General features: G+C 43.6%; 1 long non-coding RNA gene across 4 annotated transcripts in view; it reads right to left on the bottom strand.

The window, feature by feature from the left end:
- LOC118545989 (uncharacterized) overlaps positions 1-13,380 on the bottom strand; it is a 334,610-nt gene that overhangs the window by 128,129 nt on the left and 193,101 nt on the right. For 2 of the 4 annotated variants that reach the window (XR_013441131.1, XR_013441128.1), the window contains exon 5: positions 118-259. The exons of the other annotated variants lie outside the window; for them this stretch is intronic. This is a non-coding gene — a long non-coding RNA (uncharacterized LOC118545989). The remainder of the gene's footprint in view (positions 1-117; positions 260-13,380) is intronic. 4 annotated transcript variants of the gene reach the window in all.

Here is a 13,380-nt window from a genome sequence, read left to right as displayed (position 1 = left end):
TCTGTCAACTAAATAAATAAATAAATAAACAAATAAATAGTTATCTCCAAAGCACATCACCTTAGAGCAGATGGGAAGAGACCCTCTTTCCCCCTGGCTCTCATTCATCCCACCCACCTGCAGCTGGGCTCGGACCAGGATACCAAAGGGCCACAGAGTCACTCCAGAGTTCTAAGCTTCGGGCAGATGGCTCCTCAAGCGTGAGGCAGAACCAAGATCTGCATACAGGCTAGAGTTTCAAGGCCAAGAGTCTGTTGCTCTGTAAAGGAACAAAGAAACCATTAAAGCAGCCCTGCACCATTTTTCAAGAGATTTGGAGAAAAAAGAAAAAGGTTAGTGGTCACAAGTAGAGGAAAAATGGAATCTGTATTTTCTAGAGATTGATGTATGTATGCAAATATATATGTACATATGTATGCATGCTTAATTCCAGGGTCCAATACAGAGCAAACTAAAGTCTCTTCTGATAAGTTTCCTTTTCTAGTTTAAAACTCCCTGTTTGATGAGCATGGAGCTGAATAATCCACTTATACTTGCCACATGTGCTGCTATCTGAGAGGTCTTGACATATACATGGTTAAGATCCCTCAGGGGCCAAAACAGAAAAGCGCCCCAGCAGCCCAGGAAAGCGCATTCAAACACATCTCATTTCCTTAACAAGAGGTCTTCCAGGTAAGATCACGCTTAAAGAAATGTCATTACAAAAAAAGAAGAAAAGAAGAGAGAAAAGTGTTTATATTCCTTTTAGATTACATTTTCCCTTATCTTATGAAAATAAAATGAAAATATTTTAAAAGTATGATACTAGTTATAAGAGGAAGCACCCCCAACCTTAATTAATATTGACAAGGCCCCTTGAATTACGCCTAAATGTTTCTTTAAAAATTAGCACTCTTTTCTTTTTTCTTTTCTTTTTCTTTTTTCTTTTTTTTTTGTATTTAGCCCTCAGGAAGTGAGTACATCTACAGTTCAACTCTCTCGTTTTCAGGAACACACTGTATACCAAAATATGAGACTCATTCTGCTTACCAGTTTTTCCACACACATTCTTTTTTTATTACACATGCTTTTTTTTTTAAGCTTCCCAACTATATTTACATAAGGTTTGGGGAAGTAGCAGGCAGTTGTAGGGCATGGGGAAATATACCAAATTTTGTAGTGTTTTAACAGGGATTTCATCTGCCAAAGAAAACGCTGACACTGTTCACTGGTGAGCTGTGGCTCAAGTGGGCAAGAAAGTTGTATCCTCCCTTTCACCTCAAAGGAGAAGCCTTTTTTGAATTAATAAACAACTGACTTATAAGAAGGACTTCTCCATCCCTAACAACCCACCACCCTTTAAAAACTTCATACTCTCCTTGCAAAAACCACCTTCAGTGTCATAGAAGAATTCTAGACCACAATGTTTTCCTAATCCAGGATTGCTCATCAAAGTCAGGGTTTATGGAGATATTTTTGGTAAACTTTGTTTGCCTCCATCCTAAGAAGGCTACATGAAACAACACCCAGAATTGCCCAAGGAGCAGAGCTTCCAACAGCGGCATGGCATTGTTTCCAGATCAAGCATACAACACTGGCTTTCTCTTACTTGTCTCCTCACCTCGGAGAGGAGGTGTACGTATCCATCATAAGTGGATTTTTGCAATGTCCCTCTTCCTTCCATTGACTATAGAAGTGACCAAATTCCCCCAAACTCCCTCTGCCTGAAATGCTTTTCCCTCACTTCAGTCATGTTGCTGCCCAAATGGCACTCAATTATCAAAAGGCCTTCTCTGACCACCCTCTGTAAACTAACCCATCAACACCATCTCTCTCAACATCTTACCCAGCATTAGTCTGCCTCATAACCCTAACTCACTACATTTATTCGTTGGCGGCTTTTCCCCAATTAGAGTATCAGCTCTTTGGGTATAAGACTCTGCAGTTTTTGTTTGGTGCTGTACTCCCAAGGGCTGGAATAATGCCAGGACATTGTTAAATTGTAAATAAAAAATTATTTTAAATATAAATTAATTACATATTATAAATTATAATTTAATTGTAAATTAAAGAGGACACCTCCATGAGATATTTGTTTTATAAATCGATCAATGAATGGTAAGACACCTTTGCCTGAGTTTCAGAAAGGGTTCCAGCCATTTATTGACCTTTCATGGTGTGTTGCCCTCAAATCGTGTGTGTGGCCCAGAGGCAGGGAATTACCACAGGACCCGGGGACCTTCCTTTAGGCTATGGAAAAGTCTAGGGTTGGTAAGTGATGGGTGACAGGACAACCCCCCACAGACTGTGGCTTGATCACAGGTTAAGGTCTTAGTCTGCATTCAAAGCTCTCTGGAGAATAGCCTTCCAATATTTTCCAGAGTAAACATATACATTCTCAGCCAAAGTGAGCTATTTTCTATCAGGCATGTTCACCCCATCATTGTGTTCTATTTATAATGTTTTATTTGCCCCCAAAATGTTCTTTTTACCCTTCCCAGCCTCCCCAGCACCTCTTGCCATCACCACACATTCTCAACTTCATCTCATCCAGCCTCAAGGCCTCCTCTAGGAACCATGCCTTCCCTGGGGCTCTTCTTCACATGCCCACCATCACCATTCTCACCATTGTCCCCACTGAAAAGAGCCACTCCTCTCTGCTCTCATTTAGGTCTCCATCTCCCTGATTGCAATGACACTCTTTACTGTGTATTTAGAGGCTTTGGTTATTTGTTTTTATTGCTGTTTGCTTATTTGTTTGTTTTTGTATGAGTCTTAGCTTTGCAAATTAGACCAAGAAGGAGTTTCCCTTGTTTTTATTATTCTGCCTCCACTCAGTTCACAGGCCCAAAACATTCCTAGTTCACAGTGATTCTCAACTGCAGAGCACAAGGCCCGTGGTGGGAAGAGTGGAGGTGAGGGCAGTGTATATCTGAGTCTATGACGGGGAAGGATGTATATAGGCTAAAAGAGTACCCCACCTCTTGCTACCTGGCTCCACAATTTCTCCCATCTCAAACAACCTCGCCACACTTGAGATTTGCCATATTAGACGAGAAAGAGCTTGTGTATTATTCACCATTGCATCTCCTCCATTGTCTAGCACGGTGCCTTGAACTTACAGGGTGCATGCATAAAAAAATGTCTGATGAATGAATGAATGAATGCCCCCATAGAAAATCTTTCTGTTCCCTTGTTGTTAGCACCTCCCTGATCCCAGGTTTAAAACACAGATCCTTAAGGCAGGTTATAAAACATCTCCATCTTTAATCCTTATCCCCCTCCACAGCCACACACGCCCTCTGACCAAGCATTTATCTCTGGGCACAAAATGCCATTTGCCTACTGATCAAAGGCTGTGGGAATGGGCGGCAGGAGCAGAATGGTCCCTGCACTCAGATCCTGCCCACACCCTTCCTGTTTGCGGCAGCCCACCCCAGGGGCTATTATGTTTTCAGAAGGCTAAGCAGAGCCCCTCCTTCCCTGGTCCTTACAGAGCCTCGCTCTGCGGGTCTGGAGTGGCAGCCCCTTGCCCATGGAGCCTGTTTTCAGCGTTTCATTGTCCCCATGCAAGGCGCAGATAGCAGGCCAGACGCTCCTTTCCCCTTTCCTGGGACGCTGATAAGGCAATGAAAACAGTTCTCTATTTTCCTGCACAAAAGCTAACTTAGAAGAATGGGGTGGAGCATAAGTGATAACCAGCCAGAATTTGTTGCTTTGTGAAAAGAAATGTGGCGGGGAGGGAGTGAGGGAAGACTGAAAGCTTTGAGTTTTTGCTCTGGGTTGTAAAAGTCAGCCACCATTCAATGACAATGTCCCCTTTCCAGCCTTACAGCCTCATTTCACTTCTGTAATGGAAAATGCTGCCCTCAGGTCAGAGGGCCCCAAGTGTCTCCTCCTGAGGGTGGCTGGCCACCTGGGAGGCTCTCATGTGACCCACTTAACCACAGCGTAGCTTAGGGGTTGGAATGAAGGGTGGGGGGAGAAGACGAGAATGCCTTCCTGTACGTTTAACCCATTCCAATCGAATTTCTTACCCTTTTGAACCCACCAACTTGGTCAATTGCATCTCAAGATGTGTGTGTGTGTGTGTGTTTATGCGGGGGGGCTTCATCAACTCCACATGATCTTGGTTGATCCCAAGTGTCTCTGGTCATGGACTGTTTAAATAAACAAAACAGCCTGGAGTTTCCAAGTTCTTTTGCAAGAGAAATCCTTCAAAGATGTAGTTGGTGTTTGGTGAGTGTAGAAGCAAAGAAATGCCATAAAGAAATAGAGGATTACCATTTCCATCTGGAACTGAAAAAAAAAAAAAAAAATGAAATGAAGGAGAGAAATGAGCCTTTACCAAAATGTTTCCTGGTGGGAGCTCGCTGCCCTGAGGCTGCCAGCCTCTCTGCCCCCACTGGCTCTGGGACCTGGTGTAATGAACGGAAACTGCACTTCTCGTTTTGTTTGTCAGAAAAATAAGGTAGTTTCCATGAGGCCAATTCAAGGACATTAATCGGTCTAAGGTAGAGCGTCAATATTGGCATTGTTTTGAAAAGCAACCAAGGGGGTTCTAATGGGCAGTCAGGGTGGAGGATCAGTGAACAAGATAATCTCTAAGGTATCTGCTGCTTCTAAAATGTTACAGTTCCATAGTTTAGGGTCCAAGTTTCTCTTTTAAAATTTAGCTGTAATTGACATACAATGTATTAGGTTCAAGTGTACCACATAATGATTCAATATTTGTATATGTTACAAAATAATCACAGTCAGTCTAGTTAACATCCATCTCTGTTCATCCTTCTCTCCTTTACCTAAGGACTTGAATCACCACTCCTCATAAGCCCCCACATCTTTCTGAAATTGCTGGAGGAAGAAATTCAGCAACTGGCCACGGCTACTTTTCCCACTCCGCAGCATAAGAGCAGGTGGCTGGGCATGGCTCAATCACCCAGGGACCAAATTTCACAAGGCATGTATGTTTGGAGGGCTCTGGGAGAATTAAAGCAGGTCCATACTGATGAACTGAACTTACCCAAGAGAAATAAAGAACTCCATTGAAATAGCAGCGGGGCGGGCCTGGGGGCAGGGATGGGAGGATACAACGGTGGAACAACCCCACTAGGCAATTTAGACTCTTAATCCATTGTCATCATGAACAAGGCTGCACCGAACGAACCCAACTCCACTAGTCACTGGCTGCGATGTGCCCCCTTCACTTTCCTTGAGAAAACCTTTGATTATTTTTGCACATCTCACTATCTGCTTCCTAAATAGCAATATAAATCATCCTTATGGTCTCTCTGTTCCCTTCTGCCTCCTTGCATCAAACTCCCTAAACTGAGTTTCTAGGATCCATAGTCCTGTTTTCACTCCAGACTTGCCCCTCTTCCCCCTAGGGAGGCTCTTCTACCAGTGAGTTGTTTTGGGGGCTGAGGGGTTGGGGGGTCTTGGTGACAACTGCCTAAGGCAGGACCAGCAATTCTCAAGTGGTTTTAAAATCAAGTACGCAGCTGCATGAATACCAAAGGAGCGAGCAGCATCGAATTAAGTAAAATGCCAAATATCTCATACGAATGGAGTAGTTAGACAATAAAAGCAAAAAAGAAATATGATTATGGTAACTTAGATCTTCAGAATAAAATCTCAGGAATTGGAAACGATTTTATTAGCCAGAGAGGCCAACTCCCAAAGGATGCTCTCTTCAGCATCCTCAGTATATATACAGCCATCAGGACTCTCACTGAACATCCGGTGATGGGGGTCGCACTCTTGCAAGGCGCCCCATTCCAGTTTGGACCTATTTTAATTAAAATCCAGTTGAAGTCAAATGCCCAGTTAGAAGCCCTGTGAGTAACAGCCCAGCCCAGAAGTAAACATCAGCCCACAGACAAGATGAGGAAAAACGCAAATTGGGGAGGAAGTTTGTAGAATGGATAACAGTGGTCTGAGATATTTATTTTTAATTTTCTCTTAGAATCACTTCTAGGTTGTACATTCACATGGTCTTTGCACGTCCCCATCCAGAGAATGAGTATTCCCATTCAGTAGCTTCTACTATTAGATAACAAATTGATGGAGATAAAATATTTTGAAATTAAAAAGAAATTAATGCAAACCTCTTGCTAAAGTGAGTTTTGTTTTGTTTTGTTTTTTTAATAAGGAATTTGTTCTTTGAAGCTCCAACTATTTGCTAAAAATGATCACATCTGGGGTGCCTGGGTGGCTCAGTTGGTTAAGCGTCTGCCTTCGGCTCAGGTCATGATCCCAGGGTCCTGGGATCGAGTCCCGCGTCAGGCTCCCTGCTCAGTGGGGGCCTGCTTCTCCCTCTGCCTGCTGCTCCCCCTGCTGTGCTCTCTCTCTAATAAATAAGTAAAATCTTTTTTAAAAAATGATCTCATCTTTGTGTTCTAGTTATTTAAATGCTGTGGATAAGTTGGGAGTATCATAATGATCTGGGCTCCCCCCCAAATTTGGACTTGTGGGAAAACTGATATAAATATGTGTAGTGATTATACAAAAGACACTAAGTATCCTTTTAGATCTGATCCTTGAAAACAAAGTTTTAACCAAGATACTGTAGGTAAATAATGTAGATGAAGAAAGGTTAAGGACTTACTGAGGGATACAATTTGCTCTCTGGGATCAATTCCAAATTTTAATGCATGGATTTTACTCCTTCAACCTGAAAATCTTGCTTTTTGGCTTGTATTCATCAAGATAAAGATATCCCATGCACATACCATTTTCAGTATAAACCAAGACAGGTTTATTTTTAAGTGTGATTGGTCCATGTAGTGCTCTGAAATGATTGTATTTTCTGAGATCATATATTTCTGAGGAAAGAAATAATCATATAACAGCAAACATTTATTGAGCACTCACTAGGAGCCTGAGACTATAGTGGGAGCTTTACATATATTATCTCATTTAAAGAAACAGTCCTGATTTGCTTTATCTGAAACCACTTCCCAGGTACTAGAAAATTGAATCAGCATCCACCTAGACTTTCCAGAGGCATCTCATTTACAGGGCACTTCAACCTTCTCAGAGTACTTTCATATCTATAATCTCTTTAAAATCCTATGTGGTAGATAGGGCAGATACTGATAATACTCAAAAGACGTTGGCTGGAATTGCCTAAGGACAACCAAATATGGACAGTAGAAGAGCTAGAAATAGAAGCTCTTACTCTGTTTTCTACCGTTATTCATAAAATGAGAAAAACTTGAAGGTTACTTGCAAATTTCTTTCTAGTTTCAAAATCCCTACCCCGTAAGTCCTTGCCCAAGCCTGAGAGGTAATCAGCTTTATTAACTTTCAGAGCATTTAGAAAACAGTGCTGTGTCCATCAGCTTGTTGTCAAATCTAGACCCATGCCGACCTTCACAGATCTGGAGATGGGTCCAAACTTTAGAATTTCGCCTTATTTCAAACAAACTTGCATTGTTGTACATGCGCTTGGAGTCTGAGAGATAAATGAACTAACGTTCCTAAGAATCCTAAGTATCTTTGGGGAAGATGCAAAAAAGAGATCATTCTAACAGGGAGAAACAGACGTCATCAGTACGTCCTGTAAATAGGAACAGCGTATCCAAGGGCTGGTTTTCCGCGTGATGAAGGAATTAACTTTTTGCAGGGCTGAATTCTGTGGGCAAGCTCTATAAGTTTGGGGAACTCTGTCAGAGAAGCATATCCTAATGGGAAGCTTCATCTATTTGCTTGCTTTGCATTATTCTTGGTGTCTGGCCAGTGCTCAGCTCAGAGACAAGAGTCAATATATTTTGTGGGTTTTTTTTTTAATGACTGAATGAGGAAATCAGAAACTTAGAAAATCAATAGTGTGATAAATGTATCTATTCACCTGCTCAACAAATAGTTCTTTTTTAAAAGATTTTATTCATCCATTTTGAGAGAGAGAGAGAGAGAGAAAACATGAGTGGGGGTGGTGAGGGGTAGATGGGGAGGAGCAGGGGGAGAGGGAGAAGGAGACTCCTCACTGAGCAGGGAGCCTGATGCGGGGCTTGATCCCAGGACCCTGGGATCATGACCCCAGTCGAAGGTAGACAACCGACTGAGCCACCCAGGTGCCCCAACAAATAGTTCTTGAATAGAACTCTGGACATAGTCCCTGCCCACGAGGCATTTGTAATTTAGTGAGAGGGACATACATTACACAACTAGTCACACGAGTAACTCCGGCGGTGGCTCTCCCCTCCATCCTAGGATCACTCCCCTGTGTCTTGTACCAGCCTTCAAGTCATCCAGTTGACCACTGCTCCTTGACCTGAGGGCTCCACCATGGGCCATAGGCCATGACTTATGTGGCTGCTATTTACTGAGGACCCTGTAAAATGCTGCTTCCCCCTGAGGCCCATGAGGAGGGTGGAAGAGCGTGAGGCAGGCCTCACCTCCATTTGCTGTCCCATCTCTTCCTTTCTCCATAGCCTCACCACACAAAGACATGTGGGTACGTAGATGCCACTGAATACTTGGGTGTCAAACTAAATGCTAAATATGACTTCATAGCTCAAGGGGACATGAGCCCCAGAGTGAAGCCCTCTCTAAGGGAATAAATGTGTTCTGAACCACATCCTCCTGGGCTGAGCTCACCCTTTCTTTCACTCTGAGGGGACCTCTTCATGTCTCCATGTACCTTTCAGGAAACTCCAGCTCAAACTGGCATAGATTTCTTTTATTATTTTATTAATACCACATTTAGAAAACTAGCAATAGTCACACACAAAATAGTGCATATAAAACTGTGTTGTCTTATTCATGGTGGCTTAGGACAGAGGGCAGTGGAGATTATAGGGCAGCTCTAGCCATCACCATCCCCCAAGCCAACCTTGGAGCTGCCCCTGGCTGAATCATTTCCACTGGGGGTCAGGAGGTGGGGTGGGGACGCCTTCCAAAACTAATTCCACAGAGGAATATTAGAAATGGCAGCATTCTCCAGACAGTGGTCCTACTCCTAACATGCTACCCTCAACATAGTTAGGGAGTAGGCAGAAGGGGTTTCCTAGTGCCCTGTCAGAACATTCCCTGGCCCCTTTCTGGAAGAAAGTCCTAGAAGAAAGAGCAGGTGGATACTGCAAGTGGCCAAGAAGGGTCACTAGGGAGGAGCCAGCATCAGAAGCCCAAGGACAGGAAGATTCTACCTGAGAGCAAAGTACAGGTAGGGAGTTCGATTAACTTCATATCCCATGCCTTTCCTGAGCACCTACTGAGTGCAGGCGATGTACAAGCAACAAGTAATGAGAAGGGAGCACTCGGGCTCTGTACTAAGGATGCCTACCAGGCATTATGGGAGTGGAGATGCAGGAGCAACGGCGGCAGGGATGCATCCCAGAGAAACCAGTTCCTTAACCAGGAAGGATTGAGCAAGGGCGCAGCATCAGTGAGACAGAGGCCGAGACTCGCCTCTTTTGGCGGAAGAGGATAGCGAGCAGACTGTTCCGGAGACGGGTCCCTACCCAAAGGCAGGAGCTGTGACCTTGGGTGCGTCTATTCCCTGCCGGCTGGTGTGGGAGGGCGAGCAGAGGGGGAGGCAGTGGGGTGAGGCGTGGCTGGCTAGCTCCGGACTCGCACGGGGACCGGGTGAGCCCTTCACCGAGACTCTAAGCGCAGAAGGTCAAGATTTTCTTAGGTTTCCTTCTTGGCCTCTCTTCCCCTCAGACTTCAGGAGCCCCTGAAGGCTCGGTCACCGAGGTGCCACAGGCGCCAAGGGCCCTGGCTCCACTGCTCTGGCAGAGGCCCCTGCCCTGACCGCACTCTCCCCGGGGCCCAGTGGCCGCCTTCTCCGGTTTTACCTTTGTTTTCCTAGTCTGCTTCTCCCAGGGCTTGTTTGTGTAAGAAAACCTCTCTCCCTGTTTCCTGTGTCTCTGCCATTTCCTCCCATTGCCATTCTGCACCGTGGCACTGAGGGCCATTGTTTTTCTTTCTCACTCTGGGAATGGCCCGTAGGTGCGGGACAATGCGGAGGAAGGCAGGGCAGCCGGCGCTGTTTCGGAACCACTCTCAAGCACCAGAAGATCCCAGTAAACCGGCGGGAGCGGTGTTTGCTTGTCAGCAAGGGAAGGAAGAAACTCAGTATCAGTAGACAGCCTCTTGCTGATGAATCCTCAGACACTGTCCAAACGGAGGCGAAGGCTGGTTCCCAGGGGTGAAGACCAGAGATGTGTGATGGAGCCGATAACCATCTTTGGGAAAGGAAGCTAGGACGGTCCCACTTGCTTGCTGGTTTTTTGATATGTTCTTACTGCTCTTAAATTGAGAAATCAACGGAGCCTTACTTCAAGGGGAGCTAAACAGAGTTCTGAAACCGGGCGCAGGACACATGGATGCCCAGTGAAACCCACTTAGGAATGGATTTCCTTGTGGTTCTATTCAGTGCTCTGACCTGTTATCCCTTTTGATCAGCCCACTATTCAGGCAGCCCGCATTGTAGTGTAAGGTAAACACTACTTGGTGTTTTCCTGGCAGAGCTTAAATCAGACAGGTTCTCACAGGAGCTCAGATCCTGGGTTGTTTTCCTGAGCCCAGGGAGAGAGAACTTTAAAAGTAGCTGGCCTGGGGAAAGAGGAATGTGATGCCTTTTTATTTACCATTGAAATGCCGATGCCTGCTTATGTGTTGATTTCCAAATATAAATGGGAGGAACACTGTGGTCTATAGCCCATTAATGACTAAGTGTCACGTTGGCTTCATTTGGGAACACTGGCTTAGTTGTGTAACCACTTTTTTTTTAGTGTAATTCAACAAAATAAACTGAGCAAGATTTGATATAGGATTTCAGCTTGATTTTCCTAAGAGAAGTATTGAAAAACACACTTATTTTGTTGACTATCACTTAGCACAAGTTTGTGGTTCTAGTTTGGTAGTCTTTGTTTCATAAAGCTTTCATGGTTTTTGCCAGCATCTTTCATCACATTTTTCTCATCAGTTATGACACTCAGAGTCACTCATCAAAGAGATTTTGTTTATTTCAGGTTTTTTTTAAAGATTTTATTTATTTATTTGGGAGAGAGAGAGAGCGAGTGAGAGAGAGCACAAGCAGGGTGGGGGTGGGGGAGGGAGAAGCAGGCTCCCCAAAGAGCAGGGAGCCTGATGGGGAAATCGATCCCAGGACCCTGGGATCATGACCTGAGCCAAAGGCAGAGGCTTAACTGACTGAGCCACCCAGGTGTCCATGTTTATTTCAAGTTTTAAAGGACAACATTGTTGCCAGAAACATGTAAACCTCCAGTTTTCTATTAGAACAATAGAAAGTTATAAAGCACAAAGGTAATAGAAACATATCAAATTCCCTTATATCAAATGAAATTTGTGTTTTTCATTAAAGGATTTAAGCATGCCCTATACCACTCTCATGCTGCAAAGCTGCTGATCTTGGGATACGATTTAAATATTGACCCACCTCATGGGGTGCCTGGGTGTCTCAGTCGTTAAGCGTCTGCCTTCGGCTCAGGTCATGATCCCAGGGTCCTGGGATCGATTTCCCCATCGGGCTCCCTGCTTTGCAGGAAGCCTCCTTCTCTCTCTCCCAGTCCCCCTGCTTCTGTTCCTGCTCTCACTATCTGTCTGTGAAATAAATAAATAAAATCTTAAAAAAAAAAAAAGTATTGACCCGTCTTCATTTACAATTTCAAAAAATAATGGACCCTAGTACTTAGGACCAGGAGCACATTTAAATTGGAAAATCCTTTTCAGGGACCCCTCTCCCAAAAAAAAATCAGGTTAATAATAGTACTTAGTAATAATAAAAGTACTTACAGAGGAGACATTCTCTTAAAAATAGCAGGACATTCTTTTGAAAAAAAATTGGACAGAAGATTTCTTTTTCAAAAGAGGGTATTTTTTTCAAAGATTCTTTTATTGTTGGAATTAAATCATTGCTCTGTATTGAATTTAAAATAAACTTTAGAGCATACTGAAATATTTAAGGATGAAATGCATTTTTTTTTGAGTTGAACTTCAAAATAAGAAGAGAGGTGGTTAGTGGAGTTTTTATGAAGGTAGACTGGTGAGGAATTGAAAATGTCTTCGGGTGAGGGGGTAAAGGAGGGTTCATTACAGCATCCTGTCTCCTTTTGCGTGTTTCAACTAATCTATAATAACAATTTGCCAAAAAAAGAAAGAAAGAAAAAGGGAAAAGGAACAATGAGAATCAAAAATAAAAGTCTTTTTTCTGTATAGTAAGTTAACTGGTATTATTTCTGCATTTAGTTTCTCGAATCAAGGAACACTCTAGTAGCATGCCACTCTGAGGCTGTCTTCTTGCAGAGGTCAGACTCCTTGAAACTGTTGGAAATCCAGAAATCTGAGCTGGTACGTCATTTTTCAGATGTCTGATGAAAGAAGTACAAATCACGTAACTGCATGCAAACGACTTGCTATTATTAACTCAGAGTTAACTTATTCCCTAGAATAAGATTTATAGGGAAAATCTGAGAAATGACAGTGTTGCTAAATAAATCTGAGAAATGGGTTTTTCCATTGCTGGCTCTGAAACAAGCAAATATAGACAAGCTTGGCTGGGAAGGTCCCAGCATTCGCTTCAATGGGTGGAGGTCCTTTTAGGAAAAGAGAAATCCCGCTCAGCATGTGAAAGAGGAAGGGCCATTTTACTTCCAGAGAGGATCCTTGATTCGTGTAAATCTGTATTTTCTGGGACCGCATCTCAGACTCCTGTCAGCGTTCCTTCTCTGTACTGTTGACAATAGAGTCTTGTGAATCAAGATTTTTCCATCAAGGATTTGCCAGTCGGATATGGCAACGTCTCCTTTCTAGAACAGTTTGTTCCCCTTTTATCTATTTTACCCAAATTACCTTTATGTACACATATGCAAAGAAGCCACTACATAATAAACCATTGAGATAATTTTCTCATTTCAAAGTGTCCAGTGAGAAATTCTAAAAATTTCTCCAGCCGGTAAACAGACCACATAGGCGAAAGTAAGCTGGGACCCCAGCCTAGAGGCAGTTAATCAATTACGTCATGTGGTCCACATGAGGAGCAGATAACATGGTCCAGTATTTTTTAACTAAACACTTATGGTATTTAGAGTTTGCCCTCCCAGAGGCGATTCAACAAGGAGCCTTCGGCATCGCCTGGGGAAATACCTCACTCTGGCTGCACTGTGTTTATATCTCGGGCCCTGAGAGATGCAGGCTGTCCACTAACCTCGCCGAAATAGCCAAGAATCCCTGCCTCTGTGTGGGTTAAATAAAGATCACAAGTTACAGCATTTGGCCTCAGAGCATTGAATGGGCCTCTCCCCAGACACTCATTCTGCTTATCTGGAATCTTAATTCCAGTCTGCACCTTTTGATCAGGCAAGCCCCAGACCACGGACAACTTATCGAAGGGGCTGGAATTTGCACTGAGCCCCATGCACTCCATCTTACCGG

This window comes from Halichoerus grypus, chromosome 9 (assembly GCF_964656455.1).
Source record: "Halichoerus grypus chromosome 9, mHalGry1.hap1.1, whole genome shotgun sequence".
Lineage (NCBI taxonomy): Eukaryota > Metazoa > Chordata > Mammalia > Carnivora > Phocidae > Halichoerus > Halichoerus grypus.
The sequence above is the reverse complement of the archived record's forward strand: the minus strand, read 5'-3'. Positions and strand labels throughout refer to the sequence as shown.